Raw genomic sequence first — 18,484 nt, 5'->3', positions numbered from 1 at the left:
GAGTCCAACCATTCCTATCAAACACACAATCGTCAATGTCAATAATTTATAAACAGTGATTCTCAGTAAAAAATTGGCTCTGCTGTTTCTCCTTGGCCAGGAGCTGGTACTGATATCACTGAATTTCTCGTGAAAATCCACTTTATTTGAGCAGCAAGAAATCTCTAACGCGATGTTGAGAAGAGATGTTGTGGTTCTCTTAGAGATAAAAGATTCGAGTCAGCAGTGGACTATGTTCAGGACTATGTAACCGAGGTGGCTTGTAAGTTGAGAAATATTACAGCTGCATGCAGAGGAGATGGCTTGGTGTTCGTCAGGCATCTCTATTCTGCAAGTGTCAAATCCACACTCATAATCTGTCATGCAGAATAATGGCTTCATCCTTCCTGTTCACTCCACAGCCTAAGCATGACTTTCCACCATGAATGCATCCAGTCTTTCACATATGTTTTATTTTATTGTGCACAATCAGATCCCCACTATGGCATCATCAGCAAGTAAATATTTATTAGTCTACATTGAAAGAAATACTCCCTGTATTGGCATTTGATACATGAAAGTAACCATCTATTTAGCATGTTATGGTCTATGTTGTTGTGTGAGAACAGATGACGACTGTAGGTTTTTCAACAATAGTCACTGTTGGGGTGAATGAGTACAAGGCAGTGAGAGAATCCTTACTCCTACTCACTTGTCTGTGGTAGAATAGGGATGGATATGGTGAAAAAAGAAGAATTTTATTTCAAGATTTATCAATCAGTATCCAAAGTATTCCTGAAAAAGTCTGCATCCCTGGTGAAATAGCAATTTTTAGCACCTACAGAAACAAAATTACTTGGAAGTCTAAAAGTGCTTTAAACACTACACACTTCCAGTAGCAAATATATTAATACAATGTTATTTATTTATTTAACTTTACTAATAATAAGTGACATTATTATTGTCTTGTAGGAGCTTCTGTAAAAAGGAACCCTTGATATATTCAAGATTCTTAGCCAACTGAAAGCTTAGAAAGACAAATGTATTTATTAGCAGTCCTAAGAGAATTAATCTTATGCTGAGTTAGAATACAATGACCATAAGTAAATAATTTTCCAGTGCTAAGATACTTTTTTTACTTTTCAGTACTAAGGCAATTTCTTTTTTGCTCAATCCCTTTGGAGTTGAAAGCAGGATTCCTCTGAGCTGTTTGCCAGTTAGGGTCTGAAGGAGAATTAGGAATCAAATGTGTTTACTGAGTAAGACTAAGTCAGTGCATGAGCAGGGGAACAGGAAGGATCACAAACCAGAGAGACCAGTTCACACCAGTTTTCACAGAACTCCTCCCTTTAGTAACATCACTGTTAAGTTACAAAAATTACATCATCAGAACAAACGATTATTTGCTAATCCATGATTCAGAAGGCCAACCATTGTTAAACAGCACCCTTCAGAAACTGGTTAACCTTTTGTGCTCCATTAACAACATCACCAAAAGTAAAGACGCAAAGACCCTATGAAGGGTGCCAAGAAGCCAGTGACTGTGAAACTGGTAAAATTCATATACACCCCTTTATACAAATAAATTGCAAAAGGTGGCAGATAACCAAACCTGGCATGAGAAGGTAGTAGTACAGTTGTAGAACAACTGCAGTGCAAAATTCTTGGAATAACTCTGATTGGTTAGTGTATCCCATGGCTGAAGATTCATTTTCTGAAGGCTGTACTGAATTAACATGTAGAATGTTAATTATTAATTTCTTTGATGACTACATCTGTAATTGGGGAAATGGACTTGGGCAACCATAGTCACATCACATAAAGATGCTGATATCTGCATCTGTTCACATCTTTAATTTTTTTCTATCTCAATGAATACTCCTGTCAGAGGACAGAAATACCTCTGGAGATTGATGGATGTATACAGTGCACAAAGGTGTCCCAGGAACCACAAGCAGAACATATTGTCAAAATCAGGAGATAGGAGAAGGAGTTGTTTAAGGAGAGGTCTTTATTAGTGTTTTAGTTTGGGCAGAAATGTCTTCAGCTAGATCAGGTTGCTTAGAGCCCCTGACCTTGAATGTTTCTGAGGATGGCGTATTTATCACCTCTCTGGACAACCTGTCTCAGTGTTCTACCACCCTCATCATAAAAAATATCTTCCTTATATCTAGTCTGAATCTACCCTCCTTTAGTTTAAAACAACTACCCCTTGTTTTATCACTATAGGCCCTATTAAAAACAGTGTCCAGATTTCCCATAAGCCCCCTTTAAGTATTGAAAGGCCACAATAAGGTGTCCCCAGAGACTTTTCATCCCCAGTCCGAACAACCCCAACTCTCTCAACCTTTCTTTATAGGAGGGGTGTTCTATATATCTGAGCATTTTTGTGGCCCTCCTCCAAGAGGTCCATGTCTTTCTAGTGCTGAGGGCTCCACAGCTGAATGCAGTACTATAGCTGGGGGTTTCACAAGAGCAGAATAGAGAGGCAGAATCACTTTCCTCAACCAGCTGGCCAGCAAAGCTTTGGTTAACATTGTGGAGCCTTTGAAAATATGCAAGTTGGATTGCTTTTGGATGACGCTAACCAGAAAAAGTGCTCCAGAAGACTACCTAACATCCTCAAATTGTTAATGAAAATTCAGTCAACAGGACCAAACTAGAACTAGTCTGACATCAACTCCCTGAAATGTGTGCAGCATACACATCGTTCCTCAGCATCTATTTCCATCACTGTGTATTTGCTAACACAGAGGTACCCTTAGACACCTTTTTTGAGACACTCATGGCAAAGCTCTAAGAGGAGTCAATAAAGGGTCCAGAACTACCACCTTGAATTTTGTAGCTATTCCATTTGTCTGCAGTCTGAGTGGGATAGTGCTCTTTAAAATTCAGTCCACTGTCTTAGAAAGATGTTTTGTTGTTAGAGCCTTGAGAGCCTTTAGGAATGTCCATTTATTTTGGTCACTTGTGAGTGAGTATTCTCTTATGTGCTGTTGAACATAATTAGGCTACAGATGGTACTAATTGTGGTTTTCTCCATAGCTTCTAATTTCCTTTCTTTTTTTTGTCTTGGTTTATTTTGTTCTTGCTGGTGGTCAGAATTAAAAATACAGTAAGAATATTGAAGGGACCTGAAAAAAATATGTTTCCCTTTAGAGAGAGTTCCTATGGACATTTGAGTATTGGTTGATTTCCTTGGGGCAGAGTTAGTAATGTGTGATAATTAGCACTGCAGATAATTCTCTTGACTTTGTACTTTGTTGTTTGTGCTTTTATACCAGATAGTAACAGATTATATTGATGTGAATGACTGTAAAAAAAAAAGATGTAATTACTTTCATTTTCTGTCTACAAATGGTGGGGGATTCTTCAATATGTGTCTAAGGATATTAAGCACAGTTGCAAAGGAAAAAGCATCTCATGACAAGTATGTCGGGATTCAGAATAGTCCTAAATAAGTCAGGTTAGGTTAGTCAGAGAAATCTCCACAAGGCTCAAACCAGACAAGTGTCTGTCCCCCTCAAGTCTGAGTGTGCCAGGACTCAGGCCAGCCTAATTTACAGTGTCTGCAGTGTAGGCAGTTGCATCTCAGTTAGGTGTAAGCTCCTATTAAAGCTAAAGGAAAGTTTGAAGACTGCCTAAGCAGATTATTCTAGTGTTGTTTGACATGCCACCAGGAATATGAAATATCTGCATGAAACCTGCTGATAAGACACAAGTCCTAGGGGTGACACATGCTTTTCTGGAACATAGAATCATAGAATTATAAAATAGTTTGGGTTGGGACCTTAAAGATCATCTAGTTCCAACCTCCCTGCCATGGGCAGGTAAATATTCCACTACGGTCAAACAGTGACAACACACAGCATCTAACACATCAATAAGTCATATATGTTTAGGAAACCGAATTGGACTTGAGTTTTCCCTTGACTCCAGTTGGAACTTGACAAGCTCAGATATAGACACCTGTGTTGCAGAGTTTAAATTCAGGCAAGTTAATTCTACCCAATATCTCATAACGAATGCAATGGAAGTGGTAAACAAGTGCTGGCAGTGTGAATAATAGCCCTATTCACATGGAAGAAAGGACACAGGTACGTTGTGGGACTGTTAATGAACAGGAATGGCATATTTACATGTGCTGGAAATAGAAATGTGCAAATAATGGATTTTGGGGTTTAGTGGTTGAACTGGAAGTTATACAATATATCCCTTTCAGTTAACCTGAAATAGATTTGTGTGTGTGTGCATGTGTGCATTAACTAATGTAAGGAACATGTGTCTTGTGGTTTCTTAACGACCAGGAACTAGATTTCTATGTAGCCTACAGCCATGGGTTAAGCATGGTAGCTATATTCCTGCAGCTGTGGATTAAAAAGCGTAGAAAGGATGCTGGGCAGGAACCACTGGATCATGAACTGAAAATTACCATGCAACGATATGACAGGAAATAATAAACAATTTTATTTCACAGCATGACTGGAAAGTTTATTTGCTATATTACATATTTTACAGGTTCTACTCTACAGCTCTTACCTTGGATTGCATTTACTTGAAGTGCCACAGTACTTACTCACCTATGTGAATGAGCAAAAGGGATTTGTCATGCAAAAAGATTGTGAAACTGGGCAGTCTCTCTTATGTATCTATGTATTCATCCCGTCTCCAAAATAATCATCCAACCCCCATCATTTAAAAGGGTATATGAGGCAGATTCTTATACTCTGACATCAGATTTAGACCTGAACATTTGTCTGGTTTAATTATATTGTTAAACTGCTAAAATATGTCAGTCTAAACATGCTATCACAGTTTTGTAAGTACTAAAATTGCTTCAGGTTATGGCTGTTCAAGGTCTAGAATAAGCTATAATAACATTAAAACTTACATGCCAGCATAACTGTGTTTGCACCAGAGCACTAAAATGCGCTCATAAAGCTTCTGGGTTTTACCTACTGTGAGTCAAATGGAAATGCTTACATGAATAAAATGAACAGATTTTGAGTCTTGATCAACATGAACAATCTATATGGAAAAAATACCTGTGATATTAAATTCATACCCATGAGCAGTTTAAAGCAACAAATGTTTTGGAAAATAGAATTGAATTTTTCAAAGAAGATACATGTTGATAGTTCATATTATCACACAAGGTTGTGCAGTTGGCAGCAAAAATTACTTTTCCTTAAAAACAAAAGAAGTTATATTAATATTTACTTGATTGCCTGATAAAAGTAATACTACAAAAGAATATTGCAAAACCTCAGAGGCCTGGCATGGTTTCCCATGTGGGTGGAAAAATGTTGTGTTGAAGCCAAACTGGAATGAATCATGAAACTGTAGCGTAAAAAATATACTAGGAGATCTGTGTTTTTTTAAAAAGTTGAAAGCTGGAATAATAAAGCTGTGGCTCTTACAAGTATATGCAACATAAATATATTGCTGGAGTAATACTGGATAGTACATTATGCACGACAAGCTTTGGTTGCAAGGACAGCAGTAGGGCTTTGGCCTTCATTCAGAAGTTTAGCACCTGGGATGAGATGTTAGAGTTAGCAGTCCCATCATCCAAGATGTTTTCCAGGGAAACTCAAAAGGGACAGGATTTCCTCTGCGTATAAGTTCTAAGGGACGTATTAGAGAAGCATATTAAGTAAAATAACTTAATTTCTTTCACTGTGCATTCTATATTAATCATAAAAATGTAAAACTTATGCCCCACAGATTAACCCAGCAGGGGCTGGCAGATGGTCAGGTTTCAGTAGCCTTTATGCTTCTTGTGTCTCAGCACTTACAGGTCAACTTCAGTGAAAGGCACAAAAAATTTAATTGCTATGCTGACACCCCATCTGTCTTCCTATCAACCTAATGCCATAATTGCCCGGTTGAAACAAAGATGTGTGTAATGCCAGCTAAAATTAGACTGTGTTAATCTTGTGCATAAGCATCTGTGCGTGTATATGAAACAATGCTGCCTAAAAGAAAGACAGGGACTATCGCCACACCTGGAAGCCAAGTGACACTGGTTGGCTTGCACCAGCGCTGCATAGTGCCAGATCCTTTTTACATCAGACTTATCCTAGAGACTTCATAGAGGGATAATCTTACAGACTGGGCCAAAGAGAGAGATAAGATTCAAGCAGTGTGACTGTCAAGAGCCTGGTGAATAAGTTCACTAGTAGATTGTCTGTGTAAATGTACCAATTGTGACTTATCATATGTAAACAGACATTTCAGATAAACCTATTCTAGTTATTAAAAGTTGCGTTATGTAAATGAACCATATACGCTTACCTCATTGACTGTTCTAGTCCCGTGTTTTGACTTTTTATAACAATCATTAAAATATATTCACCAATGGACAAACATAGAAATGTGCCCAAAGCATTTGTTTATGTGCAAAATTTTATTATATTTCTAGAATTCAAACCAAAGCACTTTGAATGGACCAACTTGAGAAAAGAGGAAGCAGAAATACTATGTGGGTGGAGAATTAACCTCACTGGTGTACTTCAGGGCCCAAATTATGATTTCTTTTTTAAAAAACTTAGGTGAAGGACTATTGAATTGTCTTAAAAGACTTGGCTTTTAACATTCCACTGAGAACAGAATAGTTTGGAACAAAAAAAAAGAAGAAATGTACACTCCTTTAAGAAAGAAGACAAAGGAATAACAGAGTAGAACAGATAACCAAAGCCCAAGTAGGAGTATGCTCGGAAGCACGTGTGAATGGGAGGATTGGGATATGCTTGTGCCCTTGTAGCTACTACTTGCAGCTACTTCTCCCTGTGTCATGCATATGCATGAGATCCCAGGGCTTTTATCACTCACCCTGTTTGGATTCGAGGCCACTCCCCAGGCAGGCTCATTTGTCAGGAGCTTTGGTTGGGCATCATGAGCTGCATTTGGCCTCCAGGTCTTCACTTGAAGAATGTTGCCCCAAGGTCCAAATTCTGCTACTGTCACTGTCATCAAACAGTCCCTTATTTCCCAATCTACTTGTTATCTCTCGGGTCTCAATTTGGCCCTCAATTAGTAACACAGATAAGGTATTATTCACAGAACACCGAGATTTTTGTTAACATCAGAGAAATTCATTCCAGATGAAGTCTCCATGTGCTGCCTCTAAATGACTGAATGAAGAGTTGTGAAGGGGCAGGGAAAATTGAAGAACACTCTTGATCTCCATTCCCATCTCTACAACTGAAGTACAGCAAGCCCTACTCAGCTCTGATGCATTTGTGCCTATGCATCCACTTAAATATTTTAATTTATTTTACTAATTATTATTTATGATTCACAGACTCACAGAATGGTCAGTGTTGGAAGGGACCTCTGGAGATCATCCAGTCCAACCCCTCTGCTGAAGCAGATTCACCTAGAGCAGGTTGCACAGGAAAGTCTCTAGATGGGTCTGAAGATCTCCAGAGGAGATTCCACAACCTCCCTGAGCAGCCTGTTCCAGTGCTCAGTCATCGTCACAGAAAAGAAGCCTTTCCTGATGTTAAAGTGGAAACCTATGTTCCAGTTTGTATCTGTTTTCCCTTGTCCTTCTGCTGTGCACCACTGAAAAGAGTCCGGCCCCATTCTCTTGACCCCCGCACCTTAGGTATTCATAACCATTTACAAGGTCCCCTCTTAGTCTTCTCTTCACCAGGCTAAACAGGTCAAGATCACTCAGCCTCTCCTCATAAGAGAGATGCTCCAGTACTCTAATCATCTCTGTGGTCTTCCACTGGACTCTCTGGTGGTTTCTTGACTTTCTTAAACCGAGGAGTCCAGAAATGGTCCCAGTACTCCAAATGAGGCCTCTCGAAGGCAGAGTAGAGGGGGACAATAACCTCCCTCGACCTGCTTGCTACACCCTTCTTGATGCATCCTGGCTTATGGCTGGGCTTCTTGGCCACAAGGGCACATTGCTGGGCCATCATCAACTTGTTGCCTCCCAGGACTCCCAGGTTCTTCTCCACAGAGCTCCTTTCCAGCAGGTTAACCCTTAACCTTTACTGTTACAAGGGGTTATCCTAAGGCACAGAACCCTACAATTGCCGTTACTGAACTTCATTAGGTACCTCTCTGCCCAAATTTCCAGCCTGTTCAGGTCTCACTGAATGGCAGCCCAATCTTCTCCTGAATCAGCCACTCCTCTCAGTTTTGTGTCATCAGCAAACTTGCTGAGCATACACTCTGTTCCCTTATCCATTAGTAGCTTGACAATTCCATAAACATGACCTCACTTTAAAACATATGACTGGATTAGGTTACGGATGGTATTTGCTGTAAATGACAGTTTTAAGCTTTGCAGAGCTTATATATATATCTGTTCAGTATAATATATAGTAGAACCTCATTTTTTTCTCATTTCATATAAAGCTAGGAGAAGCATGTTTCCCATCAAGAGTTTTTATAAGAAAAGGAAATACATTTTAAAAATTTAGATTCAAATAATACTAAAAAGAAAGTGTATAAGAAATACAAAGGCTAGAGAGAAAAAATGATCACAGTATTCCTACTAAGCAACATTTTTGTCAGCTGTATTCAATCAATACAAGATCAGTGAATGAAGAGAAGAAAGCATATAGATATATAGAGCATACTGTCTGTAGTTAGCCAAGCAGTAAATATACGTGTAGCTCCAGTCTATTACTGTAATCAACCGCTTCCATCATCATTAACTGTGGGCAACATTTCTTCTGCAGAAGCAATGTCTCCATGTTCCCTCAGGAAATACCCACAAGATTTTCTGTTCATTTTATTTGTACTTGTTAGAGATTTCATACTGCTTTCGTTCAGAAATTTTAATTTGCTCCTCTGTGTTTGTAGCATATTTGGCAGTAGATGAGGTTTTACATGTTCATTAAAAAGCAATCCTTCTCAAAAGCCCCCACACAGTTTCTCTCAAAGCTTGATTTTCCCTGTCCTACTCAAAGATAAAAAGCGAGGTTCAGCTTTTCATATCCCTCCCAGAATCCAGAAACAGCAAGCAGATGAACAGTGAGAGCAATAGTTTGCAGTTGTCTATGTCTGAATGAACTACATCAAATATTATCATTGATTATTCTCACGGAAGGGGCCTAGAGCTAGAATCCAAAGTTTTGCTAAGAGATGTCTTGGATACACCTTTATTCTTGAAGATTTTCTGTTTCCTAAGCTGATGCTGTAACGCTTTAATTTAGTTTAGGTTCCTTGGTAGGAAACTTGCTGGGAAACAACAGAAACATATCAATCAGAAACACCAACTAGTAGACATAGCTGTAGAAACAACCAAAATGGGGACAGCAGACAACTTCTATGGGAAGGTGACTGTGATAGTGTATACATAACCCTGACATGATAGCAGCCCAGGAATGAGAAGGTAGACTAATTTCCCTGGCTGTGGCCAAGTGTGACATCTAGAAAAAGCTGCTAAAAAAGACCAGTCTCAGTCAGAAGCATTCAGTAGTTCAAGGTTCTTCAGGCTATCAGGAAGGAAGGTGGGTAGGGTGCAGGAAGCTGTTAAAAGAGTGTAGAGAATGCGTAATGCAAGGAGCCTTACTAGATGATTTGTTTATACAGTGGTATGACTATGTTATATACATTTTCCTTCTGCATACACCTTTGTTGGTAGCCTTAGAGGGCTAAAAGCATAAGAAATGCTGGCCAAATAAGACAAATATCCCCACAGCTCTGTCATTGATACCACCCAGGAAGAGTTGCTTAGAATAAGTTTCTATAAATGAATAGGGTATCTATTCTTAACATAGTTTTCTGGATTTTTACCATCAGAATTTTGGAGTTGCATCCAAGTAATTGTACGTAACAGCCACTGATTAACTATTCTGCTGTATTTGTCTAATTCTTCTTCGAACCCATGCTTCATGCTTTTGTCTCTCAGCATTATATAGATGGAATATGTAGTTAGGCATTTTATGAAAAAGTTCTATGTCCCATCTACTAGTAGCTTAATTAGATAGCCTCCATTTTGTGAGTTTTGTGGGAATAGTGCTTCCTTAACTTACAGTTATTGAGATATATAAAATTTTTCTTCTTTGATAACTGTTCTTCAGTGGGAAAAATCCTTTCTTCTGTAGTTAGAGTAAGAGGTAAGGAACATGAAGAAGAATATATAGTAAAAACAGATGAAAGAACTGGAAGTATGACGAGTGCTGTAAATGTGTGTATTGCTACTATTATTCATATATTTTTTTAAAAAAATAGCTAATTCTTTAGTTCCAAATAGATAACTCAGATGTGTTAGCCTTATTTTTTTCTTGCTCTATTTTTTCATAGCATCAGAGGGCTATGCAGGGTTTCTGTGTTGTGGTTCTGTTCACCTAAACCCTAACACTGGACCTAAATCCAAAGCAAAAGGTTAATTTTTTTGTGCAGTCTGATGCCTATGGCATCAGTGTCTGTGGAAGAATTTCAAAGGAACACCCATCTTAGGTTAGTCACGTTTTGGTCCTTTATTTAATGTATGATTGTTTGCCATACTGGTGGCTGCTGCATATGCAATTACTAGGTGCTTAACTCTGCACACATCATGTAAGAAACACAGAACTTTATAACTTCTGCTCCAAGAACCAGAAATATTAAATTATTAATTTAGATCACCTGAACATCAAGTTTTTTTCCAATTTTTTTGTGCAATTTTATTTAAAAAGTAGTGTTAGTACTCCAATATGAAGTCTCTCATAACGAGTCAATTCATTGTAAAGTTAAAGTTGTGTATTTAACTGCATTTATATTCCTGGGATATTTATTTTCCAGTGATAAAACTATTTTATATACTTTAAAAAAATCCCCAACATTATAAACATTCTGAGAACCTTGTTAATAGAGAAGATCTCCACTGATCCATATATGTTCTAATTCTGGTGGGCCTGTCCCCAGAAAGAGTGAGCTTGGTCTTCCATTGTCATTACTGACCTTTGAAACTACATTTGCATTCTGACTACCCTTATAGTCTCTTGAAGGTTATGAGTGATGGAGCAGGAACGACATAATCCCTTAAGTCTTGTCTATGACTCTGTGATTGCCAGATAGAAGATCTTGGCAGAATTCTCTTCTCTGAGCAGGAAGAAATCAATATTTTTAGTAAATATTTAGTTATGTGTTTGCTAGTTAGAGATTGCACATAGCAACCTCTTCATCACTTCAAAAACAGCAAAACCATTTTTTGTGATGTTAGGTCAGGGAAATGTTTTGGTTTTTTTTTCCCAGTCCTGAGGATTGTTCTATAACTAAACAAAGTATTCTGATTTCAAGAACTGCCTTTCTCACCCTTCAGTGTTGCTAAAACAATGGTCCACAGAAGCACTTTTTGGCCTTCAGGAGAGGCATGTTCCAGAAGAATGTTCCACCTCCCATTCCTTCCCCGAAAGGTCATAGGAAGCTGAAGAACAGTGCAAACATTTCCCTTCATTTTAGACATGCTGGAGTCCATGTTCCACTCCAAAGTTTGCCACAGACCCAGTCCTTTTTTACCGAGTCCTGATGTGAGCTTTGGCTCAGACCAAAGTGCCTTCTATTAAGAAGGTTTCAGGGCATCAGAAAAACAGCCAAGACCTCCTTCACATAATGTCCTGGCCATGGCTGGAAAAAGCATTTCTTCTCTAGAGACTGAAAGGGTGGATTGCATTCCTTGGCCCCTGGAAGGGAGAGGCTTCATGTAATTCTCAAAAGGTAGCTCATGGCTCATACTTGGAAGGACAACTGTAGGCAAAAATAGTCACAGCAGTGGTGCTAGCCTTTCCCAGAACAGGTTTTTTTGGTAGCGGAGCACTGATAACACATCATTTAGGACTGTTAATAGAAGAGTTTGAACCCCAAGCAGTATTTCCCACCTGCATCCTCTACAGTGCTGGGTCATAGATATGTACTTGTTGAGCTGCACTTGCTTCTTCTATCACATGCGGCTACAGTAATGAACCTTTTCTCAGTGTTAAAAGGAGCACCTAATTCAGCATACTGAGCTTATATCCTCTGTGACAGAAATACTTATCATCTGCTAAACATACCAGTGAAATATCCCCAGCTCAGTCAACTCATTACTGCTTTTAATGGAAATACTTGTAGACCCCAGAAAAATACAAAGTGTACCCATAGCCCTTTCCTCCTAAACCACTTGTAATAAAAACTTCAGAATTAGGCCATCAGCACTGAGGTGCTCATGAAATTTAGAATGGAAGCTCTCTCATGGTGAGCAGGCACTTCAGTGAAGAAAAGAATGGCAAGGAGCATCTGCAGAATGATGGCCCTGTCAGTATGCCTGCACTGTCAAATTATTTACCTTCCTTTTTTTTTCTCCAGGTTGGTCACGTTTTGTACTGCTCAATTAATTTTCAATATCTCTACTAAACTGAACCAAGTAATTTCCTCTGAGATGATAAGCAATCTTGGGGATAGCTCACTTCAGGGACTGATGTCAATATGGAGGTGTCTTCACCAAATTAGTTTCTCTTTGTCCTCCACAGTTCTCCAAAACTATGCCCCAAGCATCGCCAAATGAATATGAGCCATATTGCAAGGCACGTAGCACATGCACCTCATAATCTCTCTAACAAAGCCCTGCTGCACTGGCTGCGATACATTGCTCCTATCAGATGCTGAACTGGAAAGAATAAATGCACACAGAAATTATTAGTATGCCTTAGACCTCCAAGGGAGCTATGGTGTTCCCATTTGACACAAAAGAGGTACAAGCCGACAAAGGACCCTGTAGCATCTGTTCCAGCAAGCCACAGATCTCTTTTGAAAGAATGCCTTTGGCAGATATCTCCTATGAACCCCTAAACCATCCCTTTGTTAGCCTCAAAAGAAGTTAGGAATCCCAAAATCCTCATTTTGACAAGACAAGTAGCAAATGTCTCAGGATTGTATTTTTCAGGTGGAAATACTGAGGAATTTCTACAGATGACTCAGACAGAACCCTGTCTCACGTGCCCTTGGGTATTGTCACGTACTAGAGCTAGTCCACCTGGATAATATGGTTAACAAATGATTACTGAAGCCTGTGAGAAACCTGTGTCGGTAATGTGATAGTAACCTCTAAACCAGATACTGTTAAGAAACTGTTATGAAATGTGTGTGTTTTTATCTTTTCCTCTGCCCATGAAATAGGGAAGTGCTGGTGCCGTAAGGCCACTGAATTCCATAAGAACAGAGTCATATTTATGTCTCATGTTGGAGCTTTTATGTATGGTCTCATCCTTACTATTTCACCAGATTACTTATTTGATTACTCTTATTTTCAAAACCTGACTCTGACACAATAAAGCCAGATGTCAGAGCTCTTTTTAAAATCAGGATAGGACCGAAGTTTTCAGTTTCCCCAGTGTTGTTTGCCAGTTTCACAGACAGGATGGAAAGTCAGACAGTTAGCCAGAGGCTATTTAAGTGGGTGTCTAATTGCATTGAGTTTGTTATGAGTTAACTAGATTGCATCTACCAATTCAGGCTAGAGATCATGCTACCACCAGAGTGCTGACAGCCTCTGTGGCTTCCTTGAGAAGTGTGCTGATCTCTGAAATCTGGAGGAGACTGGGGATCAGGCCATAGATTTGCACAGCATTATTCTTTGGTCGAAAAATTAAAACCTGAAGCTTGTGTTCACAGACCTGTCCCATAGCCATTATTAAGGTACTCTCCAAGTACTTTCATCTCCGACACAGGTCACTGCTTGTGAGTCATGGCAGCAGAAAGTTTAAGGATATCAAGAAAGGAAGTTAGTTACAGAAATTTCCATTACTAGGGTTTCCCTCTGGCAGAATAAAATGGCTACAGTAACTGTGAGGATTCTCTGAGATGTTGCCCAACCAGCTCTCCTTCTCACTGCTGTGGGGTTTTATAATGCCTGAATTCTGCAATGTTAAAAAAAAGATTCTGTCTTGGTGCAATGGGTGGAGAAGCTTCAGGGTGCAGGTGCAGGCGATGTGACTGGCCAAACTAATGCAAGCATAAATATCTGAAATTCAGGCATGCAAAGAGTGAAGTGCAAATGGACGACGCATCTGAAAGAGATAAGTAGGGTAAGTAATGACTTTGCTTTGCCAAAGGGAAATCCTAGTCACTGAAATTTTCCATAGTCTCCATCATTTCTTGACTTAATGACAGCTGTGACAGCTCTAATGAATAATAATTGAGTGGTGAACCTTTGATTTTGTTATCTGTTGTTTGCCATAAGAATTTGAAATCCAGGTGTTGACAATGAAATGTAGTAAAATCAACCAAGTTGACCAGTCTGATCTCACTTGTAGGCCTGCTGAAAGGAATATGAAGTTTAAATGGTGCAATCTGCATCAGGAAATCAAGAAATAAAGTGAAAACCACCCCTTTTTTCTTCCAGACTAAGGTGAAAATCCGTTGCGAACCTCACTGACAGCAAATAATGGTTTCTGCGTTTTTCTTAGATGTTGTGTTGTTATTGGACACATTTTCAATGCACTGTATGAGGTAATGTTTAATGTTTCTTAAGATACAAGCCTGAGGCATGTTCATAATTGGCATGATGGAGAATATTTTTAGTGGAAGAGGGTGGTAGTGTGCTGATGATGTACATGATAAGCTAAAGAGAGAAAAAGTACATTTTTCTGCATGTTTAAACTTTTTAAGTTACAAAATGCAATGTGATGATTCACTTGAAAAACAAAACTGGGAAAACAAGCTTAATTTATAAATTGACTTCCCTTTTCTGCTGCCACTCCCATAAAACACAGGTAAATAGAATGCAACGTACATGCTCTGAGACAAACTGTTCTTCCTCTTACTATTCTGTCAGTGTGAAATTTCATCTGTTGATCTTCAGCCATGCCATTGCTAGATCTTACAGGAAAGCAAGAGAAGATGGGAAACTCTTCAGGAAATTAACTGTGCAGAAGGAAGGGATGCTGATGACTCACTAGATGGTATTTTTCCTTCTGAGTCAGAACCAGGCTGATGCTTGGCAGACTCCTGAGGATGCCTTTGCTGTTGAATTACCACTTTTGGGTGAACAGTCAATCTCACAGTGTTTTTCAGAGTTGTGGTTCTCATGAACTCTCATTTTGCGGATTGTGTTCAGACAATTATTATCTTCTCTCAGCATCTCTCTCTGAGACATACTTTCCAGTGTTGGACATGCTCTGATTAATTTACATCTCACTATGTCTTTATATGCTTGACAGTTGCTGAAGTGAATGTATGAACTAGTTCATAAACATTCTACACATAAACACACATGTTATGGTAACACAGAGACAATATTATTTTTCTATTTCAGCACCTTTCATAAAATTAATATTTCTCCTTTTCTTGATAATTTCTTACTGTAACAATAACAAAGTTCAACATTGTTATTTGGATTTTTAGATTAAATAGATTACATAGACTTTTCTAGTCTTACCAGTTGCTGTAGCTAATTTTGATATAAACATGTAACCTTCAAACATACTACTGCATGTCACCAGTTTCAGAAAGGTTCTGGTTGGAGAAAATTTTGTTTGCATTTTGATAACAGAGGCGACTTACTGTCCTTTCCTGAATACTTGGTGTTCAGACAAGTTGTTCAAGTTATTTCATATGTCTTGTATACACACTATGTATTTATGTAAACATGATTTTCTTCAATCTATCACACAGTCCGTCATGGTGAGTATAAAGAAAACCTGTTCTCCCAGCTCTGCAGATGGCAGAGAAAGGCATAACAGAGGTTAAAGCAATATCAGTACTGTGATCATATTTAAACAGTTAAAGCCACACAGAGGGTAAACTGTGACTGGGCCTTTTAGTTCTTTTAAACCATAGTCAATATGGGTTTTATCACTTGGTGGAAACAATGGAAGGTCTTTCTTCAACCCCCATGCAGCCATCATTCTGTGGGTAGATAGCAGTCTCCTTTATAGTATAAAGCTCTGCTGTCTCGGAAGTCCATGTACTCTTGATGCAAAGAACTCTTTGTATCTTAATTAAGTCTCTGCAGATCTGTAGCCAAGATTTTTTTATCTAGCACCTTGAGCCAACCATCATATGAAGGTGATTTCTTTTAGAAATTGACTTAAAATCTGATCCCTCCATAAAGGATGTATTTGCTTCAACATAGCTGCACAGCGTGCGTAGGACTCAGATACCTAGGGCATCTGGATATGCACTAATACATATGGGGATATTTGTACTGTTTGGCAACAGCAACTGTTGATCAGGCAGGGTAAGCTATTGTACCTGAACAGTGCTGAATATCAACGTTTAAGCAGTTAATTTGAGTCCAGTGGTCAGGATTCTAGTCACAGACTCAGATTACTGAAGGCAGATGTCTTCACGCAGATGTTTACGTGGAGGCCTAGTGGTTAAATTCCCATTATAGTCAAGGTTGCTCAATCTGACTGCTTGCACGTGGGGCATTTGTATTCATGTGCAGATATCTGGAACATTCTAGGGCATCTTATATGGTTAGAGACCCAATGGCTATGTCTGTGTACTGGCAGGAGTACAGGACTGTTCTCTGGTCCTAAGGGCAAGTGGCAAGATGCGATTTACAAGCACGTAGCTTAAGCTCCTTCATCCCAAACCAGTGTAATTGCACCCTCAGGTTCCTTAAGGGAGAAATCCTTGGCCCACGCTATCCTCTAAACCATGTCCAGGCTCCTTCTGGCAGGTTACTAGCCTAGACCAAAACCAGACTAAGGTATATATTAAAATATAAAACAACATGAATGCTGCCAGGACTGTGATGGAACCCATACTTGGACCACTTTTGAACCTCTGGGATATAACAAGTATGTTGTTTTAGGCAAATGCAATTTTCCTATCCCTCTGAGAAAAGTGCAAAATTTATTCCGACTTTAAACCTCAAGGCATTTGTGTCTAATGTATTTCAGTCTCAAATCTGACATTTTCACTGTTCAAAAGCTATAGGAAAACTCATTGCTTTATATATGCATGGAAAAATTGCTACATAAATATAGCTATGTTTATTTCCGTAACACCGAAAAAACCACAACTGAGCATCACATAGCCCTTAATGATAGCTTTTTATAAATAATACAGTTTATGTGTTTCTAGTCCCTATATCATCATGCGTTTATGTATTTTTTATTCTATACATATAAAATCTAGTATTGCAAGTTAATCTAGAATCTGCTGTAGTTACTTTTCAGGTGTATCTTTAATGCTCAATGACTGCACTTGAGAGATGCAGTTGCCACCAAATGTCATGTCTGGAGATTTTGAGAATATGTACCTAATAGCTACCTAAGTGAAGTGTTGCCATATCTCAAGATTTTATTATGAACCCTCATAATATTTAATGTTTTTCTTCAAATGTCACCTCCCTAAAGTATTGTATTTGTAGAAGAATCTCGTCTCTTCTTTCAAATTAAGTAGGGTTGCAAAAATACTTGAAAAGGTGAATTCTGTAACTCAAATGTGGCTAATCTAGGTAAATGGGTACCTTCACCACGATTAAGGTGTCTCAGCACTTTTTCAACAGGCTTGTGCAGTTCTCATAGAGAAAAAGGAAGAATATTTCAGTGTAAGATTTTGACACGGTAATAACTTGATGGAGGCATTTGCATGAAATCTTAATTTCAGACAGAGAATTAGTACTAATTGACACATACAATGACTTCTTGCCAGCAAAAGAAATAATTTAAGAGTATTCACTGACAGTAGCTGTAAGAAGTTGGGGAAGAAATCCTGATTTAATTCCAAAAGTAACATACACTACAGTGGAGGTGGCATTTTATTTGGTAGTCTAAAAGAGGGAAAAGGTACAAAAGACAGTCCTACTTCCATCTGCTTGGTAATCATTTGGTTAACTGGCATGCCCATCACATTGGCATGCCAAAGCAGTGGCTGCATAATGAGATACTCCGGTAAAAACAAGCATTTTCTATAACTGCAAATGCTTAAATCAATCTCTTAGATCAAAGTGTTTCCCTTCGTTATTTTCTAAAAGCAAGCACATCTAATTCTGCTTGAGGCGGAGGCTGTGTTGCTGGGCATAGTAAAACACTGTATTGTTTTCCCTATAACTAATTCATATGCCAAGATACTGAAGGGCACATTTCTGAAGCCTCCAACAGCTCCTGGTCATGCTGGCAGCACACTGGCTGTTTTTGAAGGAGGTGGCTAGTCTATACCTTCTAACCAGTCTCGCCTACTGTGTTTGTCTGCCTCTTGCAGATTGTGTTGTGATTGGTGTCCACCCCCCTGCGTGGCAATGCCAGAACAGTGAATAAACAACGGGATGCCCTGGCACTGGGATGCGCTTTCACAACGATGAAAAATGAGGATTTCACAGATGACGTGACTCAACTTCCCACTTCAAAGACAAATTAGCTGAAATCTTTATTATGGCCAGGAGATGCCCAACCGTATGTGAGAGAAGTAGAGGTTGAGGTCAAAAGCAACTTAGTCTCCTGGTGCCTCTTGGCACAGTCTGGGATGGAGGCAACTCGCAGCCAGCAGAGCTATCCTGCCTACCTACAACTGACTGGAAACATATAAACATTTGGCTAAACAGAGCAAGCCATGATTTTCTACTCCC

This window comes from Phaenicophaeus curvirostris, chromosome 1, assembly GCF_032191515.1.
Source record: "Phaenicophaeus curvirostris isolate KB17595 chromosome 1, BPBGC_Pcur_1.0, whole genome shotgun sequence".
In the NCBI taxonomy this organism is placed as follows: Eukaryota; Metazoa; Chordata; class Aves; order Cuculiformes; family Cuculidae; genus Phaenicophaeus; species Phaenicophaeus curvirostris.
The sequence above is the reverse complement of the archived record's forward strand: the minus strand, read 5'-3'. Positions refer to the sequence as shown.